This window comes from Phyllobates terribilis, unplaced genomic scaffold (assembly GCF_046119375.1).
Source record: "Phyllobates terribilis strain yellow unplaced genomic scaffold, ASM4611937v1 Scaffold_2__4_contigs__length_985480577, whole genome shotgun sequence".
Taxonomy (NCBI): domain Eukaryota; kingdom Metazoa; phylum Chordata; class Amphibia; order Anura; family Dendrobatidae; genus Phyllobates; species Phyllobates terribilis.
In genome coordinates this window covers 338,639,158-338,661,277 of record NW_027362762.1, presented here as the reverse complement: position 1 = coordinate 338,661,277, position 22,120 = coordinate 338,639,158, and the positions used below count along the sequence as shown (strand labels likewise).

At 39.9% G+C, this 22,120-nt stretch overlaps 1 protein-coding gene across 1 annotated transcript in view; it reads right to left on the bottom strand.

Annotated features, from left to right (window-relative positions):
- The window catches only part of CNGA3 (cyclic nucleotide gated channel subunit alpha 3), an 82,307-nt gene extending 60,490 nt beyond the window's left edge, over nucleotides 1–21,817 (bottom strand). The window contains exon 1 of the mRNA XM_073664566.1: nucleotides 21,244–21,817. The gene's annotated coding sequence lies outside the window, so the exon portion shown is untranslated. The remainder of the gene's footprint in view (nucleotides 1–21,243) is intronic.
- Nucleotides 21,818–22,120: the final 303 nt, after the last annotated feature.

Genomic DNA, 22,120 nt, shown 5'->3' with positions numbered 1-22,120 from the left:
ATTCAATATTGCTTTTGCACCTATTTATTTGTCTAGTTTTTCCTGTTTTGAGACTTTTTTTGCGCCAAATTCTTCTTTTAAGTTTCATCTACATTGGTTGCGAATGTATTCACCTGCCTTGGCATTTTTCATGTTTTGCTACCTCACAACCTGGAATTTCACTGTTTTTTTTTTAGGTTTGCATCAGTTCATGTAAAGAACATGCCTACAACTGTGAACATTAGGTTTTCTTTTTATTGTGAAGCAAACAGCGAATAGGACAAAATAATTGAAAACTTCAGTGTGCATAACTATTCACCCCCCTAAAGTCAGTACTTTGTAGAGCATCTTTTGCAGCAATTACAACTGCAAGTCGCTTTGGATACGTCTCTATGAGCTTTCCACATCTTGCCACTGGAATTTTTGCCCATTCCTCAAGGCAAAACTGATCCAGCTCCTTGAAGTTAAAAGTTAGATGGTTTCCTCTGGTGAACAGCAATCTTCAAGTCTGACCAAAGATTCTCAATTGGATTAAATTCTGGGCTTTGACTAGGCCGCTCCAAAACATTTACATGTTTCCCCTTAAACCAGTTGAGTGTTGCTTTAGCAGTATGCTTTGGGCCATTGTCTTGTTGGAAGGTGAACCTCAATCCCAGTCTCAAATCACTGACAGACTAAAACAGGTTTTTCTCAAGAACATTCCTGTATTTCGCACCATCCATCTTCCCCTCAACTCGGACCATTTTGACTGTCCCTGCTGCTGTTGAAAAACATCCCCACAGCATGATGCTGCCACCACCATGGCATTGTGGATATAGTGTTCTTGCGGTGATGAGCTGTGTTGGTTTGGCACCAGACATAGTGTTTACTTTGATAACCAAAAAGTTCAATTTTGGTCTCAACTTTCCACAGCACCTTCCTCCATACATTTGGGGAGTCTCCCACATGTCTTTTGGCAAACGCAAAAAGAACCTTACAATTTTTATGTGTAAGTAAAGGATTTTTCTGCCCACTCTTCCATAAAGGCCAATGTATAACAATACATTGCAGGGCGTCCTGGATGAAGCAGCACCTGCTACACGCAGAACGACCCAACATAGACAGCAGCCCTGGCACACGCTGCAAACACGTATTGTCCAGCGCTGCTCAAGGTGTGCAGAGCGTCTATGGAGAAAATCACTTTCAGCAGAAGGCTTCATCCACTATAAGTTGATGCTCAAAACTTAGAATTCTGGTCTCCATCTGGCTAAGCAAGTATACTTTACCACCCTCATCACATCTCTATCCAACAATCCAAAATGACTCTTTGAAACCTTTCACTCCCTCCCAAGCCCTATAATATAGATCCCATCACCAACCTATATCATGACGATCTGGCCACTTATTTCCTACAAAAAATCAATCATATCCGTCAAGACATTTTTGCACAATCCCCTCAGAACCTGGATCCCCTTCCCTCCCGCACCTCAAGTTCACTTTCCATCTTTGGGCCTGTCACAAAAGAAGGTACCAGACTCCTCGCTTCTTCTCACCCTACAACCTGCAACAGTGACCCTATTCCATCACATCTCCTTCAGCCCCTTTCCCCAGCTGTTACTACCCACCAAACTAAAATATTTAACCTCTCTCTTTCTTTGGGTATCTTTCCCTCTTCATTTAAACATGCTAGTATAACCCCGTTACTTAAAAAGCCATCCCAGGACCAGAACTGCGCTGCTAACTACAGACCGCTATATCGGCTTCAATAACACCGTTCTCTCCTTGTTTTCCTCCTATCTCTCTATCCACTCCTTCATGGTATCTTTTGCTGGCTCATTTTCCTTTAATCTTCCCCTTACTATTGGGGTTCCTTAAGGCTCAGTCCTAGGTCCCCTCCTCTTCTGCTTATATATTGCCCCTATTGGACAAACCATCAGCAGATTTGGTTTCCAGTGTCATCTCTATCTCCCCCACTTTAATACGAAATACCAGGCATTGGCAGTCTGCTTTCTCTAACATAATGTCCTCCCTCTATCTGAAAATGAATCTCTCCAAAAAAATAACTCCTTGTTTTTCCTCTCTCTACTAACCTACCTATACTCGACTTTGTAATTTCCTTGGATGGTGCAGCCATAACTCCCAAGCAGCAAGCTCGCTGTCTTGGGGTCATAGTTGACACATAACTCTACTTTATTCCTCATATCCAATCACTCACTCACTCGTGTCACTTGCCTGCACCTTAAAAAACATCTCCAGAATCCAACCTTTTCTCACCTTTGAAACTGCATAAACTCTTATGGTCTGGACTACTGCAACTCTCTTTGGATCGGTCTACCTCTAACAAAACTCTCTCTTCTCCAATCTGTCCTGAGGCAGCAGCTAGGGTCGTATTTCTGCATCACCGACGCTTCTACCCTATGCCAGTTATTGCACTGGTTACCCATTCGCTACAGAATACAATACAAACTCATCTCTCTCACCCACAAAGCTCTCCACAGTTCTGCACCGCCCTATATCTCATCCCTCATTTCTGTCTATCACCCCTCCTGTGCCCTCCGTTCTGCAACTGATCTAAGACTAACATCCTCCTTAATCCAAACCTCACACCTCCGTCTCCAAGACTTCTCATGTGCTGCACCAATTCTCTGGAATGCACTACCCCAAATGATCTAATATCTAGCTCAGAGGTTTTTAAGCATACTTTAAAAACACATCTCTTTAGACAAGCCTATCACCTCAACTCACAAACTCTCTGTTCACCATTATAGGTGTTGTTTTTTGTAACTCAAATGCTGTAGTATGCTTTTGATGAGGTTACTGTTTGCCTGAGGAATGATCTGCCATGCTGAATGCACTTGGACACGCAAATCATTAAGATCCACTGCTGGCAGCTCCCTTTGAAATTCCCTGGCAAATGATGTCCCAGATGTGCTCTTTGGGAGACAAGTCTAAAGATTCTGCAGGCTATGGTAGCATGTTTATGTAACAACATGCTCACAGTAACACCTCAATACTGGGAAAATCAAGATATGTTCAAAAATGTGTTTCCATTTTTTCATTATTTGCATATCATTAACACATCTATGAATCATGTAATATCAATAATTCCATGAGGTTTCTTTATTTATATTAATTATTATTATTTTATTTATTTTTTGTTTTGTCATAGTGAGTGACATAAAAACAGAACCCAGATAATCATGGAACAATTTTAGTGTTTTTTTCTCACCATCAATGTCCACAAAATTAGTAAAAGTTATACAATACATTAAATGTGCCCCAAAATTATGTAATTTTAAAATACAACTTGCAAACGTCAAGTCCTCACATGGTTTCATTGATGGAATTAAAAAAAAAGTTACTGGAGTTAAAATTCAAAGATAAAATATGAAAATATAATTGCTGTCATTCATTACAAGACCGAGCTTCGTATTTAAAGGACCCGATTCATTATTGAATTTGAGCCTTTTTGTTGTTTATTTGTTCAGTGTTTTTCCCTTATGCCTAGTTCTTTTGTTTAATTTGCACCTTTTAAAGCCCATTTTATATGTGTCTGCCTGATTTTTACTTTTTTATTTTTATAGTTGCAATTCTGGTAGTGGTGTGGGGTTTCTAAATGTTTTCAGCTGATTCATCAATTGCTGGTTTTTAAAAATTACAAATTCTGGAGCAAATGTACCTCGGTTCTTCCCTGGAGTAATTTTATATACACCAGGTATTTTGACGCAAATCTTGCTCAGTTTTGCGAAACATATGATACTTTTTCGCTGCAAAGTTGCAAAACAAGTAAAGGACAATATTAAGTAAAAAAAGTTTGATTGTTCATAAAATTTATGAACCGTGTGCTCCAATTTGAAAAATTTGATGCAATATTGCAATATTGATGCAATATTCGTCAGCGAATATCACAAGACAAAAATAGAAAAACGACTTAAAGAAAACGCAAATTATGAGACGGACCCATAGACATAAAATATACACAAACCGCGCTGCACAATATTCACAAACTTTCTGATGAAGTTGTGTAGCTATAAAAAAAGTTATAAAAAGTTATAAAAATTTTTTAAAAAAGTTATAAAGAGTATAATAGAATACCTTCACCACTTCTGCATTTTTCACCCACTCCTGGTCTTGGCTTACAAATACTGATCTAAAATACTGACCAAATACTGATTGTGTGAACATGGCCTTAGAGGCCTAATATAACAAGCTGTGAATCCATGGACCACATGGGAAAAAAGCAAAAAAGGAGTTCATTCATTGCATTAACATTAAAGGAGTTGTCCACTACTTTATATGAACCCCCCAATGTATCCCCCCGGGGCCAAGAAATGTTTTTGTAAATACCTTGCGGTGTCTCTTCTGCCTCTGAGCAGCGCTATCGCTGGCCGCTCAGAGGCATCATGTGACCCGTCACTGATGTCACGTCAAGTGAGGCGTGACATCAGGGACGCGCTCCCCGCGGTGGACGATGGGCTGTGGGCAGGGTTTCCCCACACATCACACCCAGCATCCACCGCACGTTTTCCCAATGAATGAGGAGAGGGAGAGCGTGCGGTGGATGATGGGTGTGACGTGCTTGGTAACCTTGCCCACAGCCAAGCGTCCACCGTGAAACGCAGAAGTGAGTACTCCCTGCTGCAGCCGGAACTTGACGTGACATCAGTGGATGTCAGAGCCAGCTGCAGCCGGGGGTCACGTGAAGCCTCTGAGCGGCCAGCGATAGCGCCGCTCACAGGCAGAAAAGGCACCACAAGGTATTTAGAGAAACACTTATGGGCCCTGGGGGAATACATTGGGGGATCATATAAAGAAGTGGAACAACCCCTTTAACAGGAGAAAAGGGCCACGTTTCCATTATAAAAAAGATCCAATCTAAAGTGTGTGTATGTAAAAGATAGGTTCTTGTCACCTTGTCGAACTACGTAACATTCAAATACTATTTGAAAAAAACTTGCTTACTTCTTGAAAGATTCCTGCCATTTTTTAACCTGTTCTCTATTAAGAAGATCACAAAACTGATAAGTTATACACAGTATATCATAGCCTTATTGCTTTTTTTACCCCAAATTCTTCTTTACTTATTTTAATCAACATTAAAAAAGTACTAATCCCCAAATATAGCAAATAATAGGCCATACATTCAATAATAAATAATGCCATATCCTGCAAATTCTGAACAAGACAGGGTGCACCATATCAATCAAGTAGCTTCAAATTAATAAGAATGGAATAGAATGTGGAGGCATTAAAATATCCTAAAGGGGAACAACCATGGTCCCTTAGGATGGCAAGCTTGCCAACATGGAGGAGGAAAATACATCCTATACATGAGGCCGAGGTGGAGATTGAAACCTAATATTGGGAATCAAAATATTTCTTGAATATGTTTAGAAAGAAAAGGATTACCAGACTTATCAATTCTAGTAATTACTCTAGAACAGGACTATATAAGGCAGTCAATGGACATTCAAGGAAGCCAAAGTGGTTTCCACTTGAAAAAAAACAATAATGTCTATAAAGTTGCTAAAGTCAGGAATGTTGTTGTGGAGGGAGATTGGGAGCCAATGCAGCATGTGTCTTCAGTGCAGATAAGACTGAAGGAAGGAGTGTGGGCACATTGTAGTTTTGGAAAACCAGGACAAATTTGGGAAAGTTATGGAGCAGGAGAGAAAAACTGCGAGGCGTCTTCACAAAAGAGGAGTGTGAACTGCAATTCAAGTGTATGGGGGTCTGTATTTAGGGGGCCTTGTCTGGGGATTCTGTTAGCTTGCCTTAAGTGGTCTAGGGTCTTAATTTGCTTTGAGGGTCTTGTCTGAGGTATGGGTTTATTCTGTGGTTTAGTCTAGTGTCTAAATTTGTTCTGGTATGAAAATTAATAATGGGGTCTGGTCTAGGGTCTGCATTAATTTTAGATTCTGATCTGGGGCCTGATTTTATATAAGTTGGTAGATGCTGGAGGCAAAAGGCTGGGGATGATGACATTAGTGAGTGGTCAAAGATGAAGAAGAAGAGAAGAAAAGGAAAGAAAACAATAAAAATAAATCTCTTGATTATAAAGATCATCTCTTCTAATCTGTCATAGTAAATCTGCGTATTTAAAGGAAACCTCTCATGTCCCCAAACTGTATTAACCTGCAGATAGAGGGTTAATCTGCAGGCTAATAGCGTTCAAAAGCTGTCCGGCTGCCACACTGAAAGCATGGCTACCAGGAGGAAATTAACTTTATTCCTCCCTGAAGCCACCGTCGTTCAGCCATAGATGCGCTGGCGCAGCTTCAGTCTGCCTTCAGTATACAGGGAGCGATGGCTGTATGCACACCCTGGCTTATTGATTGACAGCCGTCTCAGTGCAGAGACAGCGGTCAGTCAATGTGCCAGGACGTGCTTACAGCCACCACTCACTGTATACGGAACAGAGACTGAAGCCACACCGACACCCCCGGTAGTCGAGCTTTCAATGCGGCAGCCAGGCAGCTTTAAAATGCTATTAATCTTCAGATTAATAGTTCATTATCTGAAGGTTAATAGCATGTAGGGACATGACAGGTTCCTTTTAACAGTCTAGCTGAGACCTAATTGAGAACTGGGTGTTACCATTTCCCTTGTCAATAGGATGTGACCTTGGTAGTGATTAACAACTGGTCGAAATTTGAATTTGGCAGTTTTTGCATGAATTTGGCCAGGAAATTAAATTTGCATCAAAATTATTATGCTCTAAATTGACAGGACCAAAGAAGACATTTGAGGGCCGAGTGAATACTATTTTTTAATTTTTTTAACCACTTTGTGGTCATTTTAAATCTAGGAAGATAGTGGCCTGCTGTTATTTTTTTATCTGTGTTAATCAAATAGCAAGGAATATGGATTTTAGTGAACTTGATTTTTTTTGTGAAATTTGAGGTGAATTCAATTTGCCTTCGTGTGATTCAGTCCCTGGCACTGTCAGTGGGTAGGGACACAGTCATCTGAGTAGGAGAAGGATAACACACAGTTGACAATGCTAGCACAGAAACATGGTGTTGATAATGAACACAGCAGGGAGAGGGGCTTGAAGTTTGGGGAATGTCCCAGGGGCTACAGCCTACTTAATTTTACAACAGAAAGTGCTCTGTTATATAGTTAAAAGGGTTTTCCCATGAACAAAAGTTCATTTTAATCAATAGATCCTGGAATAATAATAATTTCCACAATTGAATGTATTTAAATAAAATGTTCCTGTGCTGAGTTAATCTTATAAATGTGCCCCTGCTGTGTACTGTGTAATGGCTGTGTCTAACCGTGCAGTAATACGGTCTGATCATACCACAGCTACTGGGCAGGCGGGAGAAAAAAAAAATATAGACATTACAGCAGGGGATCACAAATGATTCTTTCTTTGAGGTAAAACATTGTATAAAACAGGCTGGTAAATGTTTTACCTCAGAAAACGAATGAGCTTTGATCCCATGCTGTCCTGTCTGTATACTCTTGTGCTTCCTCCCCTGCCCAGGTGATGTGGTATGAACAGACCATGTTCCTGCACGGTCAGACACAGCCATTACACAGTACACAGCAGGGCACATTTATAAGATTATCTCAGCACAGGAACATTTTGTTTAAACACATCCAATTGTGGAAGTTATAATTATTCCAAGATCTATTGATTAAAATTAACTTTTGTTCATGGGAAAACCCCTTGAAGCAGGTGAGACAGTAGCAGCCTACCCTGCTGAATGTATATAAGAGGTGTACCACCTTTCAGCATTCCATTCCTCCTATGAGTTCTCTCACATAGACCAGGCCTCTCACATAAACAAGATATGTTGCTTTGCACACCAAAAAAAGTAATTTTCCTAACAAATTCACCAAGATTAGGTTGCAAAAATTAGTACACCGCAATGAAAATCTTAGGAGCCAAGCTAAGGTTTACACCACAAAATTTTAATTAACAAGAATTCAACCATAGATAAGTTTAAAGGGGCTGTCTGGTCCAAACTGATAAGTCTGCAGTCACTCCGTGTGACTGTAGACGTATGAATCCCCCCAGTGCACACACTGTGCGCTGCTAGGATTCACCGGTTTCTGAGTCGGACCGGAGGGTATGTATGCGTATACATGCTTCGGGGTTGTGTTGCAGCCAATGGCACGGGGAACATTTCAGGGGTAGACGGAAGAATAGATTCAATGAAATTTCAACAAATTCTTGATGCAAACATAACACTATCTGTAAAAAAGCTGAAGTTGAAAAGAGGATGGCTTCTACAAATAGATAATGATCCTAAACACACGTCAAAATCCACAGTAGACTACCTCAAAAGGCGCAAGCTGAAGGTTCTACAATGGCCCTCAAAGTCCCCTGATCTGAACATCATTGAAAATCTGTGGCTAGACCTCAAAATATCAGTCCATGCAAGACAACCCAGGAATCTCACAGAAGTGGAAGAATTTTCAAAGGCAGAATGGATGAAAATCCCTCAAACAAAAACTGAAAGATTCTTGGCAGGCTACAAAAAGCATTTACAAGCCGTGATACTTGCAGAAAGGGGGTGCAACAAAGTACTAACCATGCAAACTTTTGCATCGTTAAAACTTGTCATCTTTAACTTTAGCCCTTTTAGAGAACATTTAATCTTCAACTTGCTTAACTGTTCACAATAACAGTAATTTTGACAAGGGGAGCCCAAACTTTTACATGCTACTGTATACACTGCTCAGCATAAATGAACACAGGAACAAAAACTTTTGACAAGACTGAGTTTCCTAGAACATTTTTTTAACCCATAGCATAAAAGTAAGGTTAATAATGTAACTTTAATTACAAAATCTTCAGTTTTACTCAAATGTTTTTTTCATACTTTAAATATTTTTATTGGGTTTTACAAAAATTGATATGAAAACATTCTAATTACGTGCAATAATAATTTAAAAAGTTGACGGTTATTAATATTAAGTTATCGTTAAACATTTGAGAATAAGTATAATCAGAAAAAGTTGACAGTTATTAATATTAAGTTATCGTTAAACATCAGAGAATAAGTATTAATATAAGCTCTTAAATTAACCAAATAATTTTGTGTGCTAGAAGAATGTAAAAAAGAAAGAGGGCAGAAAGAGAAAGAATGGGAAGGAAAAAAAGGTGGGTACAAAAAAAACAACCCATGACTTATTGAAACCAGCACTTCAGAGGAGACCACATCTACCACAGCATTCTAATTTAAGTATTATTTTTTTGACAACCAGATTGCCAGGTCATTCCTCTCACGGAATAATGTACAACATTGGCAGTGAAAAGCTTCAATTCAAATTAATTAATGCAATAATGAATATACTCCACATAAAAAACAACTACATCTTGTATTTTGTATGACCTCCATAATTTATCAGGACAGCACCAAGTCGTCTAGGCATGGAATGAACAAGGTGGCAAATATTGCAACATCAATCTGACGGGCCCCCTGGGCTGTGGGGTACTCGGTAGCCGAGCCGGTTGGTGCTGGGGCTGTCACGGTAGCGGGACCCGGTCCGTGACCCAGGGCGGTCAGTAAAAGGGGATGTTGAAAAAAGGGGAAATAAAGTTTTTATATATAATGTTTGTGACGCCACCTGTGGTATGCAGCTATATGGGGCCGCCGCTGCGGTGCAGATCCTCAGGAGCTGTTGGTGACGCAGCAGAGTTCGTTCAGCTCTCCACAGGCAGAGCTTAGCTCCAGGGCGGTGCAGTGATGGTTAATGAGGTAGATAATGCTGTGCAGTGTAGTGCAGGTGATGGCGCAGATAATAATTCTAGGACACAGTGGGCTGCAGTCTCCAAGGTTTACTCACAGTTGTTGCATTCCAGGTTCCCAGCGCCAGGGTAACCTCCCACGCCGTCCTGTGTTTACCAAGGCAGGGGTTCAGCAAACTCCCAGGTGTTTCAGGAGTACATAACGGGACCCCAGGCAGTGTGCCTTCCTCGGTCGTCTTCCTGCGCTGGCTCTCACCCTCCTGCCCTGCACCTCGCAACCACTGTCCCAAGCCAGTAACCTCAGATTTTGGTGGGCAACCTGCAGTCCCCAGAATCCTGTGTGGCCACCTTTTCGGCGATTTAGTTGCGGCTGTGAGCAACTACACCCTGAAAGTGCAGAAGCCTCCGGTTTCTAGCTGAGCCTTGTAGTTCTCCACTAGTTTAGGGGCCGGTCCCCTCTGCGGCCTGATCCCTCCACGCTCCTGCAGATTCGGGTGCACGGGTGGCTTCCGCACTCCCCGTGCCCCTGGGATCCCCTCACTCCTGGAGCCTTTCTCTGCTCCCTTCCTCTTCAGTCTCTCCTCCTGGGCCTCTTAATCTAGGCCCTCTTCCCTGAGCAGAGCTCCTACAAAGCTCCTGCTCCCACTACTTCGCCTCTCTGACTGTTCTGACCACTCCCAAGATGGCTCCCCTTTTTATTCTCCTGCTAAAGTTCTCCCCTGTACTTCCTCCACCCACACCCACTACATGGTTCCACCCTCCAGCCAGGGACCAGGGACTGTGCTCTCCCTTAGGAGCAATCTCGCCCTTCCCTCCTGAAGTGTAATGGATGTAAGTGTGTGGGTCCGGGTAGTACTCCATCCTTACCTGAGAGTGAGATACCACACCTCTGGGTGAGATGCAGTACCTCTGTGGCGACTGAACCCTCAGGGGCGCCACAAATCTTTTTGCATTCTTCAAGAACAACCTTTTATAGAGCCTGGGTGCTGGATGGTCAGTGAAGCTAAACTTGTCTCTTCAGAATTCCCAATAGGTGTTCTATTGGGTTTAGATCAAGAGACATAGCTGGCCACTGAATCACTTTTACCCTGTTCTTCTTCAGAAATGCAACAGTGGCCTTAGATGTGTGTTTTGAATTATTGTCATGTTGGAAAGGTGCACATCTACCAAGGGCATGGAGTGATGGTAGCATCGTCTCTTTCAACATAAAGCAGTACATCTGTGCATTCATGATACCATCAATGAAATGTTGCTCCCCAGCCCTCCATAAGGACCCTGCCACCACCAAGTTTCACTGCCGACACCGTGCATTTCCTTTGTTCGCCCTTATCATTGCAATGCCATACAGTTTTGAAACAATCAGTTCTTAAAAACATTTATCTTGGTCAAATGACTCCAGAGTATAGAGTCCCAAGTGTATTGTGTCACTGAAAACACTCACCCCTATTTGGCTTTCTACTTCTTTAGCTAACTGCAGTGAACTTGCATGTTGATTTTCTTCAACCCTTCTCATCAGAAGACACTCTTGTTTAAATGTTAAGTTCCATGATCGTCTTGGACGTCTTTGGGAGATGGTTGCTGTTTTATTTTTGTTACATTTTTGTATCAGGTATTCTGACTCATAACTAAAGCTTTGCTAATCTTTTTGTAGCCTTCACCTTTCTTGCATAAAGAAAGCATGATTGATCCACCCCCATATCTTAATGGTTGGCGAGATCTTCTTTTCCTGAAATTCTGTGCCCTTTTATCTCCACACATACCTTTGATCATTGTGGCTAAAGAGTTCTACTTTAACCTCATCGGTCCACAGGACTTGTTTCCAAAATGCATCAGGCTTCTTTAGATGTTCTTTTGCATACTTCTGACTGAATTTTATAGTGAGGACGCAAGAGAGGTTTTCTTCTGATGACTCTTCCATGAAAGCCATATTTGTGAAGGTGTCTCTGAACAGTAGAACAATATACCACTTCAGAGTCTGCTAAATCTTTCTGAAGGTCTTTTTCAATCAAGCAGGGGTTCTGATTTGCCTCTCTAGAAATCCTATGAGCAGTTCTCACTGAAATTTTGCTTGATCTTCCAGACCTTATCTGGACCTCCACTGTTCCTGTTAACTGCCATTTCTTAATTACATTTCAAACTGAGGAAAGGGCAACTTGAAAACGCTTTGCTATCTTCTTATAGCATTCTCCTGCTTTGTGGGCCTCCACCATTTTCATTTTCAGAGTGCTAGACAGCTGCTTAGAAGAAACCATGACTCCTGTTTTTTGGCACGAGGTAAGAGGAGGGTGGAGGATACCACACTAGAGAGTGGCCAGAAGATAGCGACATCTGGCTACAAGTGCACCTACACTGGATGGATCTGCTTTGCCTTCCAGTTACTGTAGCTGTGCAGATTTCCCTTGCTATGTTGTTGCAAGGAATAAACAGTTCTGTTTGTCTCCTAGAGCTCTCCGTCCTGAGTTATCTTAGCTGTTCCGATTTCTTTACTCCCCTCTGGTATAAATACTCACCTCTTAGCTTGAGTAGTTGCCAGTGAAGCTTTTATAACCTGGTTTGGAGCTGGAGGTGTGAGCTGTGTGAAGAGAGGTCATCTAGGAGTCGTCTCTGGAGAAATCTGTTTGGAAGTTTGTTTGAGTGTCTTCCTTTACCTCATCTCCTATTTGGTTTGCCTCATCTATTTCCTTCCGCTTTTCCCTTTCTGTAGTCTGGGAGCATGTTGAGTGATTGCTGTTTCTTCTATTCTTGTCTGTTTCCCTTTTTGTCTTTATGTTAGAGCAGGACTAGCGTTGCTGCGGCCCTATGCACTTGTCAGAGTCGTTCTCAGGGTAAAGCAGGGATAGGAATGTGATTGCCTTAAGGGGTGAAAGAGCCACTCTAGGGACGCTAGGGAGCTTAGGATTGTGCAGGGAAAGTGTCAGGGGTGCCCCCCTTTAATCTTTCCCTAGTGGTAGAGCTCCCCTTCCCTTCTGTCTTGCCGTACACCATCTTGCTTCCGGGAGAAGCATGACACAGAGGTCACCGAATTGAGCCCCGGAGTCAAGCCATGAAACTGGTATTGTGGATCAGTCCCATTTGCTATATTAGGGTAAAGTGCAATACAAGACACAATCAGTGGCATTGTTTCTGGAATAAAGTAGTCGTGTGTATTTAATCTATTATAATCACCAAATAAATAACATCAAATGCAAAAACAATAGAAAAAAAAAATTGAAAAATGGTGCACAAAATGTTTGTCATTAATCTAGCAATGTATACTATACAATGTATACTGAACCTGTATCTTTTTTTCCACCTATATGTAACTACAGTAGAAACGTTTTAGGCAGGTGTGCAAAAATGCTGAAAAGTAAGAATACTTAAAAAAATAGAAGTGTTAAAAGGTTATTTTTATCAATTAATCAAATGTAAAATGATTAAAGAAAAGAGAAATATAAATGAAATCAGTATTTGGTGTGAGTAACCTTTGCCTTCAAAGCAGCATCAAAATATCAATTCTTCTAGGTACACTTCCACACAGTTTTTGAAGAAACTCTGCAGGGAGGTTGTTCCAAACATCTTGGAAAACTAGCCACAGATTTTCTGTGAATGTAAGCTTGCACAAATCCTTCTGTCTCATCTTTTTATCCCAGATGGACTTGATGATATTGAAATCAGGGCTCTGTGTGGGCCATATAATCACTTCCAGGACTTCTTAGTCTTTTTACCTTGAAACAGTTCTTAATAACATTGGCTGTATGTTTTGGGTTGTAGTCCTGCTGCAGAATAAATTTGGAGCTAGTCATATGCCTCTGCCTATATTTCTCAGTATTGAGGTCATCATTAATCTTAACACATTCCTGCTCCATTTTTGCTGAAATGCAGCCCTAAACTTGCAAGGAACCTGCATCATGCTTCACTGTTGCCTGCAGACACTTATTATTGGACGGCTCTCCAGATTTTGCAAACAAGATGTCTTCTGTTAAAGCCAAATAATTCAAATTTTGACTCATTAGTCCAGAGCACTTGCTGCCACTTGTTCTGCACCCCATTTGGTATGTTTTTGTGCATAGTTGAGTCCCTTGGCCTTGCTTCCATGTCAAATGAATGGATTTTCACTGCAATTCTTCCATGAAGACCACTTTTGGCCAGTCGTCACCAAACCGTAGATGGGTGTAGCTTGGTCCCACTGATTCTTGCCATTTTTGAGATGATGGCACTGCTGGATATCTTCTGATTTTGAAGGGATGTAAGCATAATGTGTCTTTCATCTGCTCCACTAATTTTCCTTGGCCAACCACTGCGTTTAAGGTCTTCAAAGGTACCATTTTTCTTGGTAACCTCAATACTGAGAAATACAGGCAAATATTTATCCATCATGCAAATACCATTAGGGAGGCATCTGATATGCTCCAAATTTATTATGCAGCAGGCCAATGACTCCAAACCAACAGTCAAAGTCACTAAAAACAGTAATGATGAGCAAAAAGTCCTGGAAGTGATAACATGGCCCCCACAAAACTCTGATCATCGAGTCTGTCTGGGATAACATGAACAACAGACAGAAGGATTTGAACAAGCCTACATCCACAGAGATTCTAAGGTTAGTTCTCCAAGATGTTTTGAACAACCTCCCTTTTGAGTTCCATCAAAAATTGTGAGCAAGTGTACCTACAAAAATTGATGCTTTGATGCTTTTTTGAAGGCAAAACATTGTCACATTAAAAATCCTCCTCAACATTGAATTTGCAACACCAAGAAGGAAAAGTAGTGGAATTTCAGAAATCACAGGATCGAGAGACATGTTAATAATATGCAAATGAAAAAATGCAGACGAAGTTTAGAAAACATCTCGATCTATTTCGTATTTTCAGCGCCACACGCAGAAATATTCACATCTACATGCCTTGACATGCCATTCATGAGATTATTAATTGTTGTCTGAAGAATCTTCTGCTGCACTGAATGCAATTTGGTACGCAAATCATCAAAATCTACTGCTTGCAGCTCCCTTTGCAATTGTCGACCAATGATGTCCCAGATATACTTGATCAGGACACTATAGGCTATGGTAGCGAATTCAGGTAATGAAGGCTGCTTGAAGTAGTAAAAGCAACATGCAGCCTGGAGTTGTTGTTTTGAACAATGGCTCCTGGGACACTTTGGAGAAATGGCCATAAAACTGGCTCAATGACCAAGTCAATGTAACGCAGGAAGTAGGATCAGTCTGACATTCCCTTGTAAAGGCCTTTTAATGGTGTTAGCCTTATGGTCACGTCAGACTGAAAATATGACTTGTAGTGATCCTTTCTGTGTCGCAAGCGAAATTTGTTGTCAAATACGAAGTCTAAGGAATCAAGCAATGTCTTCGCAAACCATCAGAAAGCATTTGCAAGATATTGGGCTATAAGCCAGATATCCAACTACAGGTGTTCCATTGATCTTATGCCATTATCATTTTGCAAAACAAGACAGCAATGATGCTGGAATAGAGGTCTATCCTCTTAAAAAATGGAATGAAATGTCACTTTTGTCCTTGACGCACTGATAGCCAAAAATTACATGGGCAACACCATGAAAAAGTCTTTATGATGCAATGTAAAAGTGTTCCAGGAGCCATTTTCAGCACAAGAACGCCAGGCCGCATATTGATTGTGCCACTGTAAGTAGCCAGCGTGGCCTACAGAATCTCTAGACTTGTCTCCGATCGAGCACACCTGAGACATCAATGGTCGACAACTCCAAGGGGAGTTACCAACAGCGAATCTTAATGACTTTTGTCCCCAAGTACATTCGGCGTGGCAGAATCAAAAACAAGGCTGCTTTATTTAAAACATGATGTACCAAATGAGACAAAAACCACACCGTAATAATAATACTACTAATAAATACGCATGTAAAAAATGCTCTCAAAAACGCAATATAGAAAATGCTATTAATCTATTTTAACTAATAGGTGCAGAAATTCTACAGAAAATCTGCAACATCAAAAACTCACCAAATACTCATCGTCGGAACGTAGCCTAAAGGTTTTGGGACATAAAGGTGTGAATCCTGTAAAAGGAGAATTTAATGAGCGCATGTATTATTTTTTTACGTTTTTTTCCTCTCAGAGGTCTTTTTGGTTAGAGAGGTGTCAGAATTTGTAAATCAATTGAATAAGCACAGGATCTTGTCTTTTTCCCATTTTTTCTTCTTTTTCCTTGTTCTCTTTTATAGATTGTGAAGTAGTTGGAATTTGTAAGTCAGTTAAATTGAACGGCATGACAATTTTCTTCTTTTTTAATATTTTGCTTGTATTGTCATACTATTTAATTACTGTGCAGTAACAGGAAAATAGGATTAAAGATAATTAGAATGGTACAACTGATTAACAGGACCCAGTGTCAATTTGATAATGGTATGAAACTACCCTAAAAACGTGTTGATTTTTCTTGTTATTTTTTAAATTTATTTATGCGTTATAGTATTGGGGGAAAAATATTCACTAATTTAGGGTTAAGGATCATAGAGTGTGGAAGGGATTACAGAGGAGAGGTTCATAGTGTCTGTAATATAGCACTGGCGGGCTAATTATGGCAGTGAAGGAATGGGTTGGGATTTTTTATCCTCTTTCTTCTCCACGTTCCTTCCCACACCTCTCCCCCTACACAGTTCTCTATGGCCTAGTGCCAAATAGTACTATTGGAATGGGAAGCTGTATGAGACAAATTGAGTGTTAGGATAATATTGAAGAATATAAGGGGTCTAATTAGTTGAATAGGAGTTGAGCTGTAGTTCTTACCTGTGCTGAACACAACTGAGCGGTGGAAGTGCTAGGTTTCGGACTTTACCTGATATTGTAACCTATGCTAAGGATAGATCAAGAATGTCATAAGACTGGACAACTCCTTTAAACTCTACACAGTCCCACTAAATGTTATCTCCCATTTATACTTAGCCATAAAAACATTACCTAAGTAACGGATAAAAAGGATTGTTAGTGTGATGTCCCAACCCATGTTTCGCCCACCATGAAGTAGATATTATTTTTACTGCAGCACAGCAGTCAATACTGTTACATATATTGTTATTACTATGTAGTTATTATATGGTTAAGTATTATTGCAAGCTATTGGAAAGCCTGAAGTATGTAATATATGGACTTTATATACTGTACATGTATCATTTGTTGATGTTGGGTTACGATATGTACTGTATCATATGTAGTGTACCAGCACTTTGCCATATTCTCGTGTTGTATGGATTTGAACCTTCTCAGCATCTGCTAATGGCTATTGCTGTCTGTATATATAAAGACAGGCACTCTTAATAGACTTTGGCTTAGTGATTTATGTGAAGTCAATTTTGTGGAGTTTAGGCACTCCAGACAAGAGTTGTATAGTGCATGATCCAGTGTGATTGAATGGTAGTTTCATCTAAAAGATACATTATTTTTAAATTGCTTTTATAAAATTGATGTGTTTTATCTGATTGACCTTGCACCTCTGGATTAAGTGTTTGGTTTGATAAAGTGGAAACATTGCTTAAAGGGGTATTCCCATCTCCCAGATCCTATCCCAATTTGCGGTACGTGTAATAATAACAATATAAGCAAATACCTCCAATTAGAAATGTAGTATAGTTCTTCTGTTTCGCTATGTCGATTATCCCATGAGAAGGGCATTGCAGTAGCTTCGGTATCCATGGTTACGGCCACTAACAATTAACTAAATAACTGTCACTATATGAGTGGTCATAACATGGATACCTAAGCTATTGCAATGCCCTGCACATGGGGTAAATGACATAGCGAATCAGAAGAATTATACTACAATTCTAATTGGAGGTATTTGATAATATTATTATTACACCTAATACACATTGGGATAAGATCTTGGAGATGGGAATACCCCTATAAGTAAAGACGTTTGACGCTCCCTGACAAAGCCAGTGTGAAACGCACATTGGTGCACGTTGGGGGTCTCACTTGAAACATTATTTTCTGGGTGTTACTTGGCTGGTGAATTTTCATCTGTCCTATCCTGTTTTACCATTTTTCCTATTGCACTACAGTACAGCCACATTTTGTTTATAGTGCTCTACTGCTCCTGATAGCTTATTTGTTACTACAGTGCTTTTGAAACCTATTACCAAGCTTGCAGGGCATATGACAAGTTTGTTGGTTACTAGCACCAAGCACCTTGTTCATACCAATAGTGTGGGATAGTTGAGGCCTCACAAAGAGTTTGTGGTGGTCTCCATGCTTACATTTTTGTTTTTAACCTTTTTACATTTTTTTCAATAAAGCTTTTTTAGAACATTGTGCAAGCCACGTAGGAATTTGGAGTTTTTGAATGGTAGTTATCCTAAGTAAAGAAGTGCCAGGTCATTGTACAAATATGTGCTTACTAGTTTGGAGGGGTTGGAAATTTTTAAAAATGCATTTACATAAAGTGCTGCTAATACTTCTACTTGTAGAGGTGCTCTTGAGGCCTCATTCTTTGAAGTAATTTTTTATTGCACCACATGCAATTCTCCAGACAGTGCTTCTTCTGCTCCCCCTCCTCTTGCAACTGATCAGCTATAAATCACTCCTGTTATTAAGGATTGTACCATTACCAAATTACTGATACAATTATACACAACCGGTTTATTCTTAACATATTAGATGTTCTATGGATGTCTTGAAAAACATATTTAAAGGGTAGCTACCAAGGTTAGACTGAAGTTTGTAGTGATTCATCATTCATTGTGTACTGGCACCGAGTCCCACCCACATGTACATTCAATTCTATGACCACATTGTATGTCCGTTCTTCACTTCAAATTAAATCAATGGATTGTTCATCTAAGTGTCCGTTTACACGGACCAACCAGAGGCACTAAACTACCCCCAAATCGGTAAATATTTACTGATCATAGTCATCTAATAGCATGTTCACACATGAAGACAGCAATAAACAATGTGCAGTGTGCATCTGTAATGGATCGCTAAGTGCACATAGGCTGCCTTGGTTCTCAGCAGTGTGAGTCCTATTTGCACAGAACCATGATTTTTTACACTGCGGAAAAGATCATTTCACCTGACTGATGAATGAGCGTTTTGCTGGTTCATCGGGTAATCGGCAGCCTGTTTACACTGAAAGATTATTGTAAATTGAGCGTACTTCAGAGCGCTTGTTCACGATAATCTTTCAGTTTAAATGCAACTTAATGCATAGGTCCTCCAATGCAAGAGATGCTGTTTGTAGCCAAACTCTATGCTATTTGATAGAGGCCCAAATGAGGGGCCCTCAAAAAGAAAGGGTTTTTGTAGTAGTTATAAAAAACTCTGTACATAGTATCTTTATGACTGATGAAGATGTTGGTACCGCACTGAAATGTGTTGAATATATACTTTAATCCTTTTTTCTTTATATTTCCGTTTGTTGTTTTATTCAATTATTTTTTTAAAGAATATTTTAATAAAGCATTCATTAATTACACATTCTGTTGAATCCTCCAATTTTCTGTTGTGACTTCTCCAAGGATCAGCAATTTTTTATGCTAATTACATAGAATTGCCTAATAGATATTCTGAATACTGTTTTTCTAAAGCAAACGATCCCTTTAAGACTGGTTTCTGGGCCAACAAATAACGTGCTTAACCTCACATACCATATCAGGCTGGACCTACACGTGTCCAGGATTACCACATTACTACACATGTGAAAGTACAAGGGGTCAAGTAGCTATAGACTGGTAATCTAAATCTGTGAATCCAACTTTAACCTTAAAGGGTCCCCTTGAATTGTATGTGCAGGGAAGTGATTACGAAATATTATTGTTTTATTTGTTATGTAGAAAAGCATTTTTTGCAGTGATAATTTTGTTTGGACACAGTGGCTCAGATTCATAATTTGCAATATTAGTTTCCATTTTTTTTGCCGAGTTCTTCAAAATGGCCCAAGTGACTCGTTATGAATGGTCTTGTTTTGTCTACAACATTTTTCAGCTTTTTTAAGAGCAAAAAAGTCACATGTTCTGCAAAATGTTGCAAAAATCTCTGCTATACATATACTCCAGGTGGAAGCTGAAAAACATTTGCACAAAAATGTTGCTATTTATTAAAAAGCTGCATTTGTTAAATCAGTCTAAAACATTCGCAAAAAAAACGCAAAAAAAATCTGAAAAATAAAAGAACAAAAGAAAACTTTAAAAAAGGTGCAAATTTTGATGAATTTGTCACAAATAAAAAAGTCACTAATTAAGCGATAGTCACGCCGAAAAAATGGCAAAAATACATTGATACATCCTGCTCAGTCTGTCTTCTCTCGTAATTTCAGTCTCTCAACCCACTTGCAAAAAAGTCTCCATGGAACGAAAAAATTATATTTGGTTAGATTCTATATGATTATTGCTTCTTTTATTGTTTCCTGAGTGGGATACACCAGATACTCATCTGGATAACTTTCATGGATTTTTTAGAACTGTAGCTCCGTTAAGATGTAAAAGAAATCCTAAGTGTTAAAATATATGAGCCAGGATCCAAATGAGAGGCAGTAGTTGTGATTTACTGAAGATAAAATGTACTCATGGCATCAGGATTGTGATGTGATTCAACATCAAGTTATTTCAACAAGTTTGTTACTATAACAATATGTAAAAAAAAACTATAACTCAACCATTTACATTGACAGTTTAGGGTTAAGGACCTTGATTTTTTTTCCTTGCTTTTTCGGCAACAAACACAGTGGGCAACCTTCCCTCTTTGTTCTGATGTGATGAAAAAGGACAAAAGCAAGTAGAAAATATGAGCAAAGACTGTTATGGTGGAGAAGGCTTATTTACTGGCTATTGAGAATTGAAATGCTTTTCTGAATAAATCTTCATGATTGTATCTTAATAGCGGAGCCATTGTTTAAGGCGCTGTTGGTTTTGCCCTTGGAAAAGTCATTTCAATTTCAGAAATATAGGAAAAGCCATTTAGTCTAATCCATATATGACAGTAACACAGAGGAGATGGCCAGTTCACATGAAAATCACAGTGTAGTCATAAGCTGCTGATGTGTTAGCCTAGAATTGTTATAATAAGATATTCTGTTGTCAGAATACACCATCCGTACCCACCACCAGAATTATCAGTGTCACACATACAATGTATATGATCCTACCCCTATGTATATAATACTGTATGTACATACATATGTGTCACTGTCCTGTATAGACGTGCAGAATACCAGATTATTATATAAAATGAAAATATAGCTGATCTAATACTTAATGATCCTATTTCCACATCTCAAGAAGGTTTCTCAGAACTGCAAGTGCAATATATCATTATTATATTCTGAACTCCACCAAGACATCATTTTCCAGTAAAAATAATCATCTTAAATTAACATTATCTGGACTCTGAACAGAAATCTTTCTGATCCAGGGGCAATTAAAGTGAAAGCCTAATTCCCCTGATCGCAGAGAAGATCTAGGACTGCTATCTTGTTAAGTGCTTTGTTAATTGTGATTGCTATGGCAACTGACCCTTTTCCTTAAGCTTTCCCTATAGGTAAAGTCATCTAACTTTGGCACATAGACCCCTGCATATATATACATGCAGAGACCCCTATATTTTCAGAACTCACCTTATATCCAAGTTGCAAGCATAGTGAGAAGTTTATTCCTGTAGACACAGAAGGGAGCAGTTGTAGGAACTCTTTGGCATAGGAAAATTCCTCCAAGGCTCAGAAGATTCATAGATGATGGTGCTGAGCTGGTAATGGAGCATCCTTTGATTGGGTTAGTTCCCAGGTCAGATATTGTGATGAGTGTCCATCTCTCATCAGTCACAGCTCTCCATGCCTGTGCTCTGGAGACTTCCAGCAGCCATCCCCCCAGCTCTGTGTCTTGTAGGTTGAGCTAAGTGGCGCCCTCAGCAGTTGTGCAGGGGTACCAGCTGCCGGGATGATGGTTGCAGTCACAGGCAGGTTTCAGCACTGGGTGTGTGGACAGCTCCTGCTTCAGCAGCTCTGGGACTGTCCCTGCACTCAGCTCCGATCACAGCTCCTGCCTGGCTGCTCTGCCCTCCTCCCCCTGCTGCTGCCACATCCAGCATGGACCTGAGCCTGGCACTGCTCCTATCTGCCAGCATGGTGCCCACTGACACTGCCTCATACCTGCTATTCCCTCCACATGCCCCTCTATATGGTAAACCTTTTACTTTCTTTTGCAGATCATATTCAGTAAAGTCCAAGTCACATTGTTTAAAGGGAGGTTCTATCCATTTATCACATCTGTAAAGGTCCATGCACACTATGCAGTTTCGAAGCACTTTTTTTTCTGCATACAAATGCATTAATATTGGCAAATTTAGGCAAATTCAACACCAGTTATCTCAAGTTTAGTTTTATTTTTTTATGAATATGTGTTTTGATGTTTTTTTTTGGTACATTACTTTTCTGCAGGTTTTTCATGCAATGTTTTGGGTCTTTCCTTCTCCTATGACGTCACAGTAACTCCCTG